The sequence below is a fragment of the Pristiophorus japonicus genome, chromosome 10, assembly GCF_044704955.1.
Source record: "Pristiophorus japonicus isolate sPriJap1 chromosome 10, sPriJap1.hap1, whole genome shotgun sequence".
Taxonomy (NCBI): Eukaryota; Metazoa; Chordata; class Chondrichthyes; family Pristiophoridae; genus Pristiophorus; species Pristiophorus japonicus.
In genome coordinates, this window is record NC_091986.1 from 178,875,032 (window position 1) to 178,890,973 (window position 15,942).

The following is a 15,942-nucleotide window of genomic DNA, read 5'->3' on the forward strand; positions in this document are numbered from 1 at the left end:
GATAAGTAAAGAAACAAAAGATGGGTCCAGAGGAGGTGTAAATGGCAATAGCAGAATCATCAGCAACAGCTGCCATCCAAAAAAAACAATGGGGCAGAGGTTATGATCTGAAATTGTTGAACTCAATGATGAGCCCAGAAGGCTGTAAAGTGCCTATTAGAAAGATGAGGTGCTGTTCCTCGAGCTTCTGTTGAACTTCATTAGAACAGTGTCGGGGGCCAAGGACAGGGAGGTCAGAGTGGGAGTGGGGCGGAGACTTAACATGACAGGTGACCGGAAGTTCAGGGTCACCTTTGTGAGCTGAACGGAGATGTTCCGCAAAGCGGTCACCCAATCGGCGTTTGGTCTTCCCAATGTAGAGGAGACGACATTGTGAGCAATGACTACAGTATAATAAATTGAAAGAAGTACAAGTAAATCGCTGTTTCACTATTGCTTATGTGTGACTGGCTGATGTCAATCCCAAGAGGCTCCCAATGGCACCCAGCAGCCATCCACCTTGCCATTGGAGAAAGACCATGAAGGAGCACAAGACTCAGATGTAGAACACAGAAAGCATACATTATCACAAAGGAGAAGCACGGGTGTTAGAACCATTGAACACAATTATCACAGAGCAATTATTTGTCCAGAGAGTTTCTGCAGAATACTTAACACGTGATATGATGGCACTGGGCCACTTTCAAAACAAGCCTCAGCATTAATTTCACATTGACTTGCCAAACTATACTGGATGATGCTTGGAGCTAGATGCCTTTGTGCTCCTTGAGGTGGAATAAATGTTTCCACTAATAGGAGTCATTTTACAGATCCCCTGAATTCTGCCGACGGCATTTAGCCCACTGACTGGAAAATTAACTCCATAATATGCACTTGCACGTCATATGAAAAAGAAAATGAGGGATGATTCTCCAAAATCATCTGAGCTGAGCGCAAATCAAAAAAGGTTCAGACTCAAAGGATAAATTGGAGTTGCTTACTTTTAGAGAAATTTACATGTTCATAGTAAGGTTTAAATTTTCCACTCGAGTTGTATCAGATTTATGTTTATATTTTGTTTGGACAGCCTGTACTCTATTGTGAAAATATCTGCATTTTGTTTTCTTTCTGGTTTTGAAAATACTGTTCTGCCAATCTAATTTTTTAATTTAAACTATAGATGTTACTGAGATTTTATGTGAAATAGCAGAATTTAAGGGGCCACGGGCTAGAACTTCCACTTTTGAGCTTATTACCCAAAAATGGGCGTTATTTCCAGCACAGGTGTTAAAAAAGAGTTTTCAGATCGCCGGCTTCTCACCCATTCTCAAAACACCTAGATAACATTTTTGAAAATGGGCGTTACCGTGAGCGATATCAAATGGGCGTAGAGTTAAATTTTTCTGACCTTCTGCCATAAAGTATGGCTGTCCTTAGCAATGGCATGGCAACGCTCGATTCCCGCGATTCAGGAGGTCAAGGGTCATCAAGACATGCACAGAAGAGGAGACAGAGAGAGAGGGAGCTCAGAGGCACTGAAAGCATGTGTGACTGTGGTGTGTGCTTGTTTGGCTGTTGTGGGAGGAATGACGGAGATTCACCAGCAGCAAAAAGCCCACTAAGCACCAAGAACATAGTTGGCACCGAGTTTTTGTCCAACAAATAACATATAAAATGGAAGGGATGGAGGAGGCCCTGGAGCTGGTAGCCAGGAACACTGGTGGCAGAGGGTCCCGGAGCGCCGCACTGCATCCCAAGGTGATGCAACCCCATTGCCAACCACACTGTAGGAGGGTGGTCTCTGGGTCAGGTTCACTTCTGATCTTCTGAACGGTTCGAATCATTCCCACTCCCTGGGTTCTAGACTTTGGATTTATTTGGGGATGTGACAAAGTGCAAGAGACAACTGGTTTTGGTGCAAAGAACTTTGATTTTTATTAAGGACAAGAAAGTACAATGTCAAAACTTGCAATCACTCGAACAATGAACACTTTATCACACGTTCAAAAGGGATTACAGAAAATAATACACCTCCCTAACTCTGACTAGGTTGAACTCTAGATTGAATCCTTTCATGTCAGTTATTGGTGGTTCGCTGGACTCTATAGGTTCTGCTTCCCGTACCCCAAACATCGTGGAAGACCCAAAGACTGGCTTCTTTAGAGGCTAGTTGTCCCTTTAGTTTTGCAGCCCTTTTCAAACGGACCCAATATGCCTTTTAAAATCCCAAACTTGGTTAAAATTCGTAGTTTCTTCCATGTGTACTTTAGGATCCCAAACTTTCTGGCTGATAGTTCCAAATTGAATTTCCTTTTCAATGAGTCCAAACACTGGGTGGGGGGGAGGGGGGGGTTCCCGTGAATTTTGCACCTTACACACGAGAGCCAGCAGTAACATCTTGCTTATGGCTCGGAGCATGTTCCCACCTCGGGACCGTCCTCTCCCGTATCCATCCAAGCAGTGCTTCAGCTGTCACCCCCCCTCCCAATGAAGCATCGCCTGAGGACCTCCTCAGCCAGGCGGCTTGGAGTCAGGAGCGGAAGGGGAAGGGGTAGAGGTGGGGAGGAGAAGTGGGGTGGTGGGAGGGGGGGAGGAGGGTTGGTTGGTACAGAAATACTGATGATTTCAGACTAATGTTCAGTTTAAATGTTGTTAATTTAACAAAACCTTGCAACACATTGGCTCAGATAGTTGCACCATTACACGCTGGTGATTCCTTAACATCAAAAGGTATAATCACACTTAACTTCAATCAACTTAAACTTTACCTTGTAAATAACACCAACGTTCTTTCAGGCAAAGTGATAATTGATGAGCTCCTGATGTAAGGCTCTTGCAGGTATCATGCCACCATGGGCCCTTTCATGTGGTCTACAAGAGGGCGGGGGCATGGCTTCAGCATCAGCCTGATTGTCTGGCCCCATGTCAGCGTCCGCCTCCTCATCCTCCTCTTCCTCTCTGGTGAGGTGGACTGTCAGACTCATCAGGCAATTCTTGTCCCCTCCTGATAGCGAAGTTGTATAGCATGAAGCAGACCACCACGAATTGAGCTACCTGCTCAGGGTGGTATTGGAGCTCACTTCCTGAGTGGTCCAGGTATCTGAAGTGCAGCTTCAGCACTCCAATGGTTTTCTCCACGATATTGCGAGTTGCTCTGTGGTTCTCTTAATGATTTAGACGAGGGGATTAAATGTAGTATCTCCAAATTTGCAGATGACACTAAACTGGGTGGCAGTGTGAGCTGCAAGGAGGATGCTATGAGGCTGCAGAGTGACTTGGATAGGTTAGGTGAGTGGGCAAATGCATGGCAGATGAAGTATAATGTGGTTAAATGTGAGGTTATCCACTTTGGTGGTAAAAACAGAGAGACAGACTATTATCTGAATGGTGACAGATTAGGAAAAGGGGAGGTGCAACGAGGCCTGGGTGTCATGGTACATCAGTCATTGAAGGTTGGCATGCAGGTACAGCAGACGGTTAAGAAAGCAAATGGCATGTTGGCCTTCATAGCGAGGGGATTTGAGTACAGGGGAAGGGAGGTGTTAGTACAGTTGTACAGGGCCTTGGTGAGGCCACACCTGGAGTATTGTGTACAGTTTTGGTCTCCAAACTTGAGGAAGGACATTCTTGCTATTGAGGGAGTGCAGCGAAGGTTCACCAGACTGATTCCCGGGATGGCGGGTCTGACATATCAAGAAAGACTGGATCAACTGGGTTTGTATTCACTGGAGTTCAGAAGAATGAGAGGGGATCTCATAGAAACGTTTAAAATTCTGACGGGTTTAGACAGGTTAGATGGAGGAAGAATGTTCCCAATGTTGGGGAAGTCCAGAACCAGGGGTCACAGTCTAAGGATAAGGCGTAAGCCATTTAGGACCGAGATGAGGAGAAACTTCTTCACCCAGAGAGTGGTGAACCTGTGGAATTCTCTACCACAGAAAGTTATTGAGCCAATTCACTAACTATATTCAAAAATGAGTTAGATGTAGTCCTTACTACTCGGGGGATCAAGGGGTATGGCGAGAAAGCAGGAATGGGGTACTGAAGTTGCATGTTCAGCCATTAACTCATTGAATGGTGGTGCAGGCTCGAAGGGCCAAATGGCCTACTCCTGCACCTATTTTCTATGTTTCTATGTTTCTCTCGTTGTATCACCTCTCGGCTTCGGTATGGGTATCACGCAGGGGGGGCATCAGCCAGGTGGCGAGGCCATATCCTTTGTCCGCAAGCATCCAGCATTGACCTTGTGGCTCATTGTTAAACAAGTCAGATACAGTGCTCTCACGCAGGATGTGCGCATCATGGTTGCTGCCCAGAAATTGAGCATTCACTGCAAGTATAATTTGCTGGTGGTCAACAACCAGTTGGACACTCAGGGAGTGGAATCTTTTGTGGTTCCTGAAAACCTCAGCATCCTGAAAAGGTGCCCACATCGCGTACAATCTATTGCTCCCTGCACCTTGGGGAAATTTGCAATTCTGGAGAATTCTAGAGCCCTCTCATTCTGTGCCTCCCTGATCATAGGGAAGCTGATCATGTCCCTCCTGCATGCGTACAGGGCTTCAGTGATCTGTCCAATGCAGCGATGTGTGGCATGCTGAGAAAGTCCGCAAATGTCTTCAGCTGTGGCCTGAAAAGAACCCGAGGCATAGAATGACAGGGCTGCGGTAACTTTGACCTGTACAGACAATGCAGTTCTGATGGTGCTGGCAGGCTGCAGATCTGCCCTTATCAGCTGGCATACCTCAGTGATAACCTCTTTGTGGAAGTACAGTCTCCGATGGTAGGTCGTGTTGGGCAATTCGAAGTAAGCATGCTACTCCTTGTACATGTGGGGGGTGTAACATCTGGTCCTCCTCATCTGCCTTCACTTTGTACATTGGGCACATAATGCAGTGCAGTGTTCTTTCGGCGATGTTGAGTCTGCTGCATGTATTTGGTCACCAAGAGAGGGTGAGAAAGGATGGGCCCCATTGCAGTAGCTCTCTGTTTTCGACTGAGTGCACACAAACAAGGAATGTCCCGATGAACACACCTCTTCAATTCCAATCGGTCACAGTGTGGTCAAGATGTTTTTAGAGATGTTCACATCAACTCCAACGACCTGCAGAGTACATCCGAACTCCGCCGAGGTTGAAGCACAGCAGCCTTTTAAAGGACGCAACATGTGATCTATAACATAGCGTCCATAACGCTGTGATTCGTTCCGGTTAGTTCCACTTTCTTGGGCAGTTTTTTGGGCGGGCGATATTGTGGGCGAAATGTGTGCGAGATGGTGAAATTGACGATGGGCGATCTCCATGGCCGCTAGTTTGGGTAAATATGCTCTTTACGACAAAAAACAGTCGCTGGGCGTTAATTTTGAATCTCAGCGTTAATTCCGTGCGGAAAGTAACACCGGGCGATATTATGGGCGTTGAAATCGCCCATTCAGCTGATTCTGCCCAAAAAAGTGGACGGGGAGTAATTTTTTTTGGCATTAACCACATGGGGAACATAATGCTCGGCGATAAGTTTGTGAAAAATGCCGCCAGTTTCCATTTTGTGCCAAAATGGGCGATGTATGGGCGTTTTACATAATTTCAGCGGTAAAATGGGCGTTAAGTGGGCGTTAAGCAGGCAAAAAAAGTGGAGGTTCTAGCCCCACGTGTTCTGGGATGACCTCGGGTAGAAACTTTGAAACATATAGCTTAAAAATTGCAGCATTTAAACTTAGCACAATTAGATTGTTTCATATTACTTCCTTTTGGGATCTTGTTTGATCCAAAACAGTTTACTATTTCTTCTGGAAATGATAAAAAAATAATTATAACAATTTTGTGGAAAGAATCCCAGTTTAACAATCCACAGAGCAAAACTACTGTTCTGATACACTGGAACATACATGATCTTGCAAATGGCTTTCACAAATGTCACAATCTTCTAATCTTGAGAGAAAAGGAACAGAGACAAAGAAAGTTCACCAAGTTGCCATAGTTAAACTAAACACCCATTTTTCGAACTGAAACCTGAAAACCCCAAAAGTTACAATCACACAAACTGACCCACATTTGGTGAGTATTACCTCCTGTTTTATTTTGTATCCTGTCAGGATTTGATACAGTTACAAAAGTTAAATAAAACATTGGACTGGATATTCATGGGGAAGGCAGGTTGGAGGCGGTGCCTCCGTTGCGGGTGGGAGACCTGGGAGAACGGGTTTCCCGCAGGCCCTGCCGACTTTAACGGCAGGGCCTGATTTGCATGCGAAGCTTCAGTTTCCCGCCCGCAGCCAGCCAGATAGAGAGATGGCGGGCGGGTAGGCCTGTGGAGGAGGGAGTGAGGGAGGGTTCATGTGGGGTGTCATGTATCTTACATTATTATATATAACTGTATCCTAACATGCTATACATGACTGTAATAAGATATGACCTGTAACCACCAGCATACCTTACCACCAGGGGTGCACTTGCAAGAGACAGGTATATAAAGACAGATCTCAGGCAAGTGCAGTATTCCAGAGCTGTGAAATAAAGGTGCAGGTCCAGAGTGACCTTGACTTCACTACATGCCTCGTGTGAATCTTTACTGAGGGGACAGGACTTTACAGTGGCGACGAGTTACGGGATTACAGAATCCACAGAATGGCTAACAACGGACCAGATGAAAAGTACAATGCGGGAGACAATTGGGAGGACTTTATAGAAAGGCTCCAGCAAAGCTTTGTAACCAAAGACTGGTTAGGCGACGATAAGGCAGACAAGAGAAGAGCCCATCTCTTGACCAGCTGTGGCTCGAAAACATATGCTTCAATGAAGGATTTGTTGGCACCCGAGAAACCAGCAAGCAAGTCGTTTGAAGAATTGAACACACTGGTAAGAGACCACCTGAAGCCAGCGAGCAGCCTACACATGGCCAGACACAGATTCTACAACTAAAGACGCTGTGTGGGCCAGAGCATACCCGACTTCATGGCAGAACTTCGGAGGTTGGCTAATTTATGTGAGTTCTCCGATGAACTGAGGAGAGAAATGCTGAGAGACTTTTTCATTGAAGGAATAGGCCATGCAGGCATATTCCGAAAGCTCATAGAGACCAAGAACCTGACCTTCGAGGCAGCAGCACTGGTTGCACAGACATTCTTAGCAGGAGAAAAAGAAACGAGGTTGATTTACAATGCAGGTAAGACAACTAACGAAATATCGGAACAAGAAATTCACAGCACTAAACAAGCTGCTACCCCCACACACAGACAAAACCGGGAGAACAGGCTCTCGACAGCAGGCAGAAGCCATCAAGGGCCACAGGAACGGCCGTTCACACCTCATCAACCCATAATGCGAGCAATCAACTACAAACTGAGAGAAGCTCAAGAGAGATCAGCCAGATGCAGCTCATTCTTTGGGAACACTTTAAACAATAGAACAGGTCTGTGCTGGAGGTGTGGGGGTGGGCACCCATCAAGGGGCTGTCGATTTCAGCAGGCTGTTTGCAGAAATTGTGAATATACAGGGCATTTGGCCCGCATGTGCAAAAAAACGGCAGCTCGACTGGTATACGAATCGGATGGGTCGGAAAGCGGACCAGAAGATGGTGGGACAGTACCCGGGACATCAATGTACAGCGGGTCAACACGATCAATGGCCGCTGCTCCTACAACAGGACGCCTCCTATAATGATGAGGGCCCTACTCAACGGGATATCGATGCATTTTCAAAGTGGATCGAATGCACCATTTTAAACTCGAGCACAACCTCCACCACTGTGGAGAGCCTCACAACCATGTTTGCAATGCACGGAATCCCTGACATATTCGTCAGTGACAATGGTCCATGCTTCACCAGCGCAGAATTCCAAGACTTTATAATTGACCACGGCATAAATCACGTCAAGACGGCACCGTTCAAGCCGGCCTCCAACGGCCAGGCGGAGAGAGCAGTGCAAATCATTAAACAAGGCATGCTTAAAATCCAAGGTCCCACGCTGCAGTGTCGCCTGTCGCGACTGCTGCTGGCATACAGATCTCGCACTCATTGACTGGGATCCCCCCCCCCCCGCCGCAACTGTTGAGGAAAAGGACTTTAAGGTTTGGCAGATGGAATACAATGTCGGAAAGTGTGAGGTCATCCACCTTGGGGAAAAAAAACAGTAAAAGGGAATACTATTTGAATGGGGAGAAATTACAACATGCTGCAGTGCAGAGGGACCTGGGGGTCCTTGTGCATGAATCCCAAAAAGTTAGTTTGCAGGTGCAGCAGGTAATCAGGAAGGCGAATGGAGTGTTGGCCTTCATTGCGAGAGGGATGGAGTACAAAAGCAGGGAGGTCCTACTGCAACTGTATAGGGTATTGGTGAGGCCGCACCTGGAGTACTGCGTGCAGTTTTGGTCACCTTACTTAAGGAAGGATATACTAGCTTTGGAGGGGGTACAGAGACGATTCACTCGGCTGATTCCGGAGATGAGGGGGTTACCTCATGATGATAGATTGAGTAGACTGGGTCTTTACTCGTTGGAGTTCAGAAGGATGAGGGGTGATCTTATAGAAACATTTAAAATAATGAAAGGGACAGACAAGATAGAGGCAGAGAGGTTGTTTCCACTGGTCGGGGAGACTAGAACTAGGGGGCACAGCCTCAAAATACGGGGGAGCCAATTTAGGACCGAGTTGAGAAGGAATTTTTTCTCCAGAGGGTTGTGAATCTGTGGAATTCTCTGCCCAAGGAAGCAGTTGAGGCTAGCTCATTGAATGTATTCAAGTCACAGATAGATAGATTTTTAACCCATAAGGGAATTAAGGGTTACGGGGAGTGGGCGGGTATGTGGAGCTGAGTCCACAGCCAGATCAGTCATGATCTTGTTGAATGGCGGAGCAGGCTCGAGGGGCTAGATGGCCTACTCCTATTCCTAATTCATTTGTTCTTATGTTCTTATGTAAAAACAAGGCTCTCATTAATCCTCCCAGACATGCACGAAATCGTTGAGGCAAAGCGTCGTAAGCTGACTGAGTACCATGAAAGAAATTCGAGGAGGAGATGGAATGAGATAGGGGACAAAGTGTTTGTACTAAACTATGGCAGGGGTGCCAAATGACTTGCAGGGACAGTAACGGGCAAGGAAGGAAACAGGGTACTGGTAGTACAAATGGACAATTTCAAAACCTGCCGGAGGCATGTAGACCAAGTCAAAAGCAGATTTACCAACAACACTGCGGAACCAGAGGCAGACTACAATGTGGAACTCGCACCACACCTGGTGGACAGACAGAGGGAACAACCTGAGGAAAGGGCAATCCCAACAGACAGCCCAGGTGAGTCAACAACAATCACACCAATCGAAACAGACAGCCCAGGCAAGATACCAGAAACCACACCCAAAGAAAAACAGACACCAAGGCAAACAACTGAACCACAACTCAGACGCTCCATGCGAGAGCGTAGACCACCTGAGAGACTGAACCTATAAAGACAATAAGACCTTGGGGGAGGGTGATGTCATGTATCTTACATTATTATATATAACTGTATCCTAACATGCTATACATGACTGTAATAAGATATGACCTGTAACTACCAGCATACCTTATCACCAGGGGTGCACTTGCAAGAGACAGGTATATAAGGACAGGTCTCAGGCAAGTGCAGCATTCCAGAGCTGTGAAATAAAGGTGCAGGTCCAGAGTGACCTTGACTTCACTACATGCCTCGTGTGAATCTGTACTGAGGGGACAGGACTTTACATGGGGGCTGGGCCATTAAATGGATGGATCGGCGGTGGGGGTTGAAGGGTGGTGGTGGATAGAGGATCGAGGGTCGGACTGGGGCGTTAAATGGATTGGGGGGGTCAAGCAGAGGATTGGTGTGGGGAGAGGATCGGGGCCGGATGATTGGGGGTGGGGGTTGAAGGAAAGATGCTGGCTGGCCACCGGAGGATGGTGGCCAGCCTCAGCACCATCGCTGCAGGGACAAGGTGCGAGGGGGCCTCATCGGGGGTTTCCGATCACGAGTAGTGGGTTAGGTAGGGACCCTGGATCCAGGAGATAGGTGTAAAGGCACTTAGCTCCTGGATCCAGCATTCCCGCCTTGCTGTAACTGTCGGGGTTCAGGAATTGTGTGAAACCATTCACCCCTGTGACTGGATTGCTTGTGGGTAACAAATCATGCCCTTGCTGCCATGGATAATGTCCTCTCCGCTGGTGGCAAGACCATCAGCTGAGGAGCACTAGGAGGCACTTGCCACTACTAGAATGCTGATAGAATGAACCAAGGGGGCGCTTTCACTGCCTTGAGGGTTCATGATAGTTATAGCTTGATATACCTGTTGTGTATGTATATACCCTGTACACTCAATGTACAGTTACATAAGACCAATGAATGTATCTTTACACTGTATACAATATGCCTGCACCACCAGAGGGTGCAACAGGTGAAGACCTAGAGATCACCTGCAAACACCACAATTGGCGACGAGAATACGAATTCCACACGAAAAATGGCTAACCTTTGCAACTTTCAACAATTCGCCTCTGTTAAAACCGGAACGGGATGGGTTGGAGGCAGGATCAGGTTGGGAATCCCATTCTCAACAAGTTACCGACCCACATGCTTCAGTCCCACCCTTTTGTTAAGGTTACATTTCCCCCCAGAGTAACATAGAGGCATACATACATCAGCTGACGCTGTTGGAAGTGCTTTAACTTAGAGTCTGCACAATGGAGAAGCTTTGAAGAGTGATTATTTGCCATAAAGGGACATTTTGCAGTATTTTTGTGTTATACCTGGAGGGAGCTGATCTTGCCTCCAACAGCCTAAAAGCTTGTGGGATCACCAGAATATTCCCCCACACCCCCTCCCCTGCCCATGACCCCACCAGCCTCCTGTCATATTAAGAGGCTCAGAGTTAAAGTCATTGGGCTCCAAATACGCACATCCTTGTTCTCTGTTTTAATTGTTGAGCAGGATGTGCGGTACCAGATGGAGGAAAGGAGAGTGAGGCAGCTTTTGAAGAGATTTTAGCCCTCCTCCCGCAGAATGCAAATTTTATGAAGTTTTTAGAGAGGACCTCTGCTCCAAAGAACCTATAAAAGAGCTGTGCCAATTTTGGCATGAAATCCTACAAGGTAGCACACACATACAGCCAAGGTCATCTTTGCTTGCGGCTGTGAAACTTAACAACGCACTCAATATTTATGACTCTAGCTCATTTCAGACACAGGGGATCTGTGTAATTTTACCTAGGGTACTGCCTGGGCATATATTTGGAACTGACACACTTTTCAGGGGAGCTGGGGAATTTATCCATTTTGGCAAGGCAGCAAGGCATGATATGGCCATAGTTTTATCACAGTTTATCATAGTTTTGAGTTCCCCAAAATGCAGGGTTTAAAAGGTAGCACACATATATATCAATGCAAGCTCCTACACTTAACCGCTTCAACTTTCTTAATAAAAAGGTCTATCACTCACTGAATAACCAGATTGTGTGTGATCAGGTTCAAAGAACCTTCCCCATCAATGCCAGATTTGCTGGAAGTTGCCATGATGCCTTTGTCCTTATGAATGTTGCTCTCTCTGCACTCTGCAAGGAAGATAGTCAAGTGACTGGATTGCTTGTGGGTAACAAATCATGCCCTTGCTGCCATGGATAATGTCCTCTCCGCTGGTGGCAAGACCATCAGCTGAGGAGCACTAGGAGGCACTTGCCACTACTAGAATGCTGATAGAATGAACCAAGGGGGCGCTTTCACTGCCTTGAGGGTTCATGATAGTTATAGCTTGATATACCTGTTGTGTATGTATATACCCTGTACACTCAATATACAGTTACATAAGACCAATGAATGTATCTTTACACTGTATACAATATGCCTGCACCACCAGAGGGTGCAACATGTGAAGACCTAGAGATCACCTGCAAACACCACAATTGGCGACGAGAATACGAATTCCACATGAAAAATGGCTAACCTTAGCAACTTTCAACAATTCGCTGATAGAGAAGATTGGGTTGCCTTTGTGGAAAGGCTAGAACACTTCATCATGAATGACCTGGCTGGAAACACACCGACCTCGCTGGCTGATAAGCGGCGAGCCATCCTGCTCAGCAGTTGTGGGCCCACCATTCATGGCCTTGTCAGGGACTTGCTAGCCCCAGAGAAGACGACAACGAAAACGTTCGTGGAGCTCGTAACCCTGATACAGGAACAGCTTATCCCAAAAGAGAGCATCCGACAGCCAGACACTGGTTCTCTACACACCGGTGGCCCGAAGGCCAAGAAATCGCAAAATACACTGCAGACCTGAGGCTATAGGCTGCACCGTGTGATTTTGGCAACCACCTCACCGACGTACTGAGGGACATCTTTGTTATCTGAATCGGCCACGAAGGCCTCCTCCACAGGCTGCTCTCTGCGGACACACCGTCAACCTGCAGAAAGCAATTAGCGTCAGCCAAGCGTTCATGGCCTCGGCCTGCGATTCCAGAAGCATGGTTACTCAACCCCAGGACTCCAACACGGCAAGTACAGTGAACCGAATGGTGCCTTTCAGAGGCAAGACTGTGACCCCGAGCCTCGCAACCCTGAGTCCGCCGCAGGAAGCCAACCGGCCAGCCCCACGCTGGCGCTGTGGAGGAAATCACAGAATCCACCAGTGCAGATACAGAGACTATACTTGCAAGGGCTGTAACACTAAAGGCCATCTACAGTGAATGTGTAAAATAAATTTTACTCACCGAGTCGCTGAAGAGTTGGCCGATCACCCGGGCTCCAGCGCTGATGAAGATGAAGAGAGGGTCCAGGAGGCAGCTTAGCCCCAGGAAGAGGTATACGGAGTGTTTACCTGCTCCACCGTGAGTTCCCCGTTGAAGATAGAAGTTGAAATCAACGGTGTTCCAGTCTCGATGGAGGTCGACACAGGGGCGGGCCAATCGCTGATGAAGCAGGTGGCCTTCGAGAAACTCTGAGACAACCCTATCGAACAACCGCCATCAATCCAAGTGAAGCTGCTCACTTACACAAACTACACCATCCCAGTCATTGGCAGCGCGGATGTCCAGGTGTCCTATGTCGGCACGATGCACAAGCCACCTTTGTGGATCGTTGCTGGTGATGGTTCAACGCTGCTCGGAGGAAGTTGGATGAAGCAAATCCAAATCTGTTGAAGCTGGAAAAGCCTCCAGGTCCTGGCGATCGATGTCCTAACCGGCCCCAAATTTGGATCCATCGCAGCATCCTACCGTCCAGCTCGACTGCGCAGTGACGACACAGACCGCACTACCCAACGGCGAGATGATCCAACCCGAACGGACAGAGCACACCTTCCGGGCCGTGGCAGGACTCAGAAGCGAGCAGATCGACGCAGAAGGTATTTCCCCGGCTTCAGTGGCAGACCCTGGGGAGAGAAGGATCACCGCAGCCTACCTCGAGGAGAGTGAAAAGATGGCGCCCGCACCACGAGGCGGAGTGCCTGAAATCAAGATGGCCGCGACCAGACCATGAGGGGCAGCATTGAGGGAGCAATACGTGATGCCGAGCAGCGAACCAGATTGGGGTAAAGATTGCAAGACCCTCTTAAAAGAGACCGGCAACCCAGAGCAATTAAAGGGACAGTTCCACTTTTTGTACAGAGATGCCGGTGATACTAATGTGAGACATGTAATTAACAAATGCAAGTGTTTAACTGTACCGTTGAACAGCGATGCCGGTAGGATACGCGGAAAAGGTGTAATTGATGAACACAAGTATCTAACTGTAACATTGTACAGCGATGCTGGTAATATACAGGGAAAATATGTAATTAAGCGTAAAGAAGTAATTGACAAATGTGAACTCGTACCTGAAAGCGATCGGAGCCAATGTATCATAAATGTAAATGATGGAATAATGTGTGATGCCGGGTTCAAGATGCTCGCCTACAAAGCCAAGGGCAATCTCCCATTTGAAGCACCCAGGTCCAGCAGGCTACCTGATCATGCAGCCTGCGCCTCCGGCACCAAGGTGATGCCCCAGGGAGTGTGGTCACACACAGTGGAAGCTTACCCACTGCAGGACCAGCGATCAGCAATCAGCACCACGACTGGCACCCTGCCCAAGATTGGCCCTACCATGCTGGCCACCAGGGCCAGACCACGAGGGGCAGCTTTGAGGGAGCAATATGTGATGCCGAGCAGCGAACCGGATTGGGGTAAAGATTGCAAGGCCCTCTTAAAGGAGACCGGCAATCCAGAACAATTAAAGGGAGCAAGAGGCCAGCAACCTCCAGCCCTCCCGAGGGGACCTGGGATGACCAGGCTCCCACTACCGTTGAAGGGCAGCAGGGAGACCCCGCAGCCCTCAAAGGAGGACAGGGAGGCCATACACTCTTGTGGCTCTGCCCACCACGAGGCAACGGCAAAGGCCCTGAGACCCAGCCAAGGGAGCGACTCGAGGTCACCCAGCTGGCAGGGGGCACAGCGCTGCCATCAGACAAACTGGACACTGTCATGTATTCAACTATCATTGGAATCCATGTATAAACTGACCTAAGTTGTACACCGTGAGAACACTGACCACTAGGTGGTGAACTTGTGGGAGACACTCCTAACCTGGACTTTCAGGTATAAAAGGGGAAGCTCCACCCACCTTCATCACTTCAGTACTGGCAAATAAAGGTTATTGGTCACAGCGTGACCTTCTCTCAAGTATGGGCCTCGTGTGCATTTATACTGTATAGTAAGGACATATTACTGGCGATGAGAAACTGGGATTTAAACCGTGCGAGCATGGCCACTAGCAGCACAGACGAGAGGTACTGTGTTGGTGATGATTGAGATGATTTTATTGAGACACTACAGCAAAATTTCGTCACTAAGGAATGGCTGGGACAGGATTCGACTGACAAACGCAGGACTCATCTTGTGGATCCAGGACATACTCCCTGATGAAGGACCTTCTAGCGCCAGAGAAGCCGGCGGACAAGACTTTTGAACAGCTCAGTAAGTTGATCGGGCAACACTTTAAACCGGTGAGCAGCATGCACATGGCGAGACACCGGTTTTATACGCACCGGCGGCGAGAAGGACAAAGCGTTCCAGACTTCGTGGCAGACCTCCGGCGACTGGCGAGCCTATGTAAGTTCCCAGATGCATGCAGAGCGGAGATGCTGTGAGACTTTTTTTTGAGGGCATCGGGCATGCTGGGGTTTTCAGGAAACTGATTGAGACCAAAGACTTGACCTTGGAAGCGGCGGCTCTGATAGCCCAGACATTTATCTCAGGGGAGGAAGAGACCAGAATGATGTTTGACAAAAATCTTGGTTTAAATGCAGCAAATGGACAGGAAGTCAAAATTGTTAACGTGGGACACAGTTCTCCAGGCAGACAGGGGCAATCGGACATGCCCGAGCATGTAGTCGAACCCAAAGGGGGAATTCAACAGAGACAATGGCTAGCTGAACGGCGATTCATGCCATCACAAGGGACAATGCGGCCAGTAATGGGGCCATCAACACCTGTCAATGGTGCGTTTAAGGACAGTTACAGAGACAGTCAGAGACGAACGACTGGTAATGGACCTTTTGTTTCCAACAACGGTTCATGTTGGAGGTGTGGAGGCAAACACACAGCCAGAGCTTGCAGGTATCAGAAATATACCTGCAGAAACTGCAACGTCAGCAATCACTTGACGCGTATGTGCAGGAAGCCTCCAGCCAGGTTGATGTATGAGGAGGATGGGCCCGATGTAAGCCCTATGAGGCCAAATGGACACTGGGGGAAATCTCTGGAAGCTGAAGTTCAGCGGGTTCATGTGGAGCACATATACAGTTCATACACCAGGACGCCACCGATAATGATGAAAGTGCTCCTCAATGGCATCCCAGTATCAATGGAGCTAGACACGGGAGCCAGCCAGTCCCTGATGAGTATCAAACAGTTCGACAAGTTGTGGGTGTCCAAGGCCAGGAGGCCAAAATTATTGCCGATTGACGCACAGCTACGGACATATACAA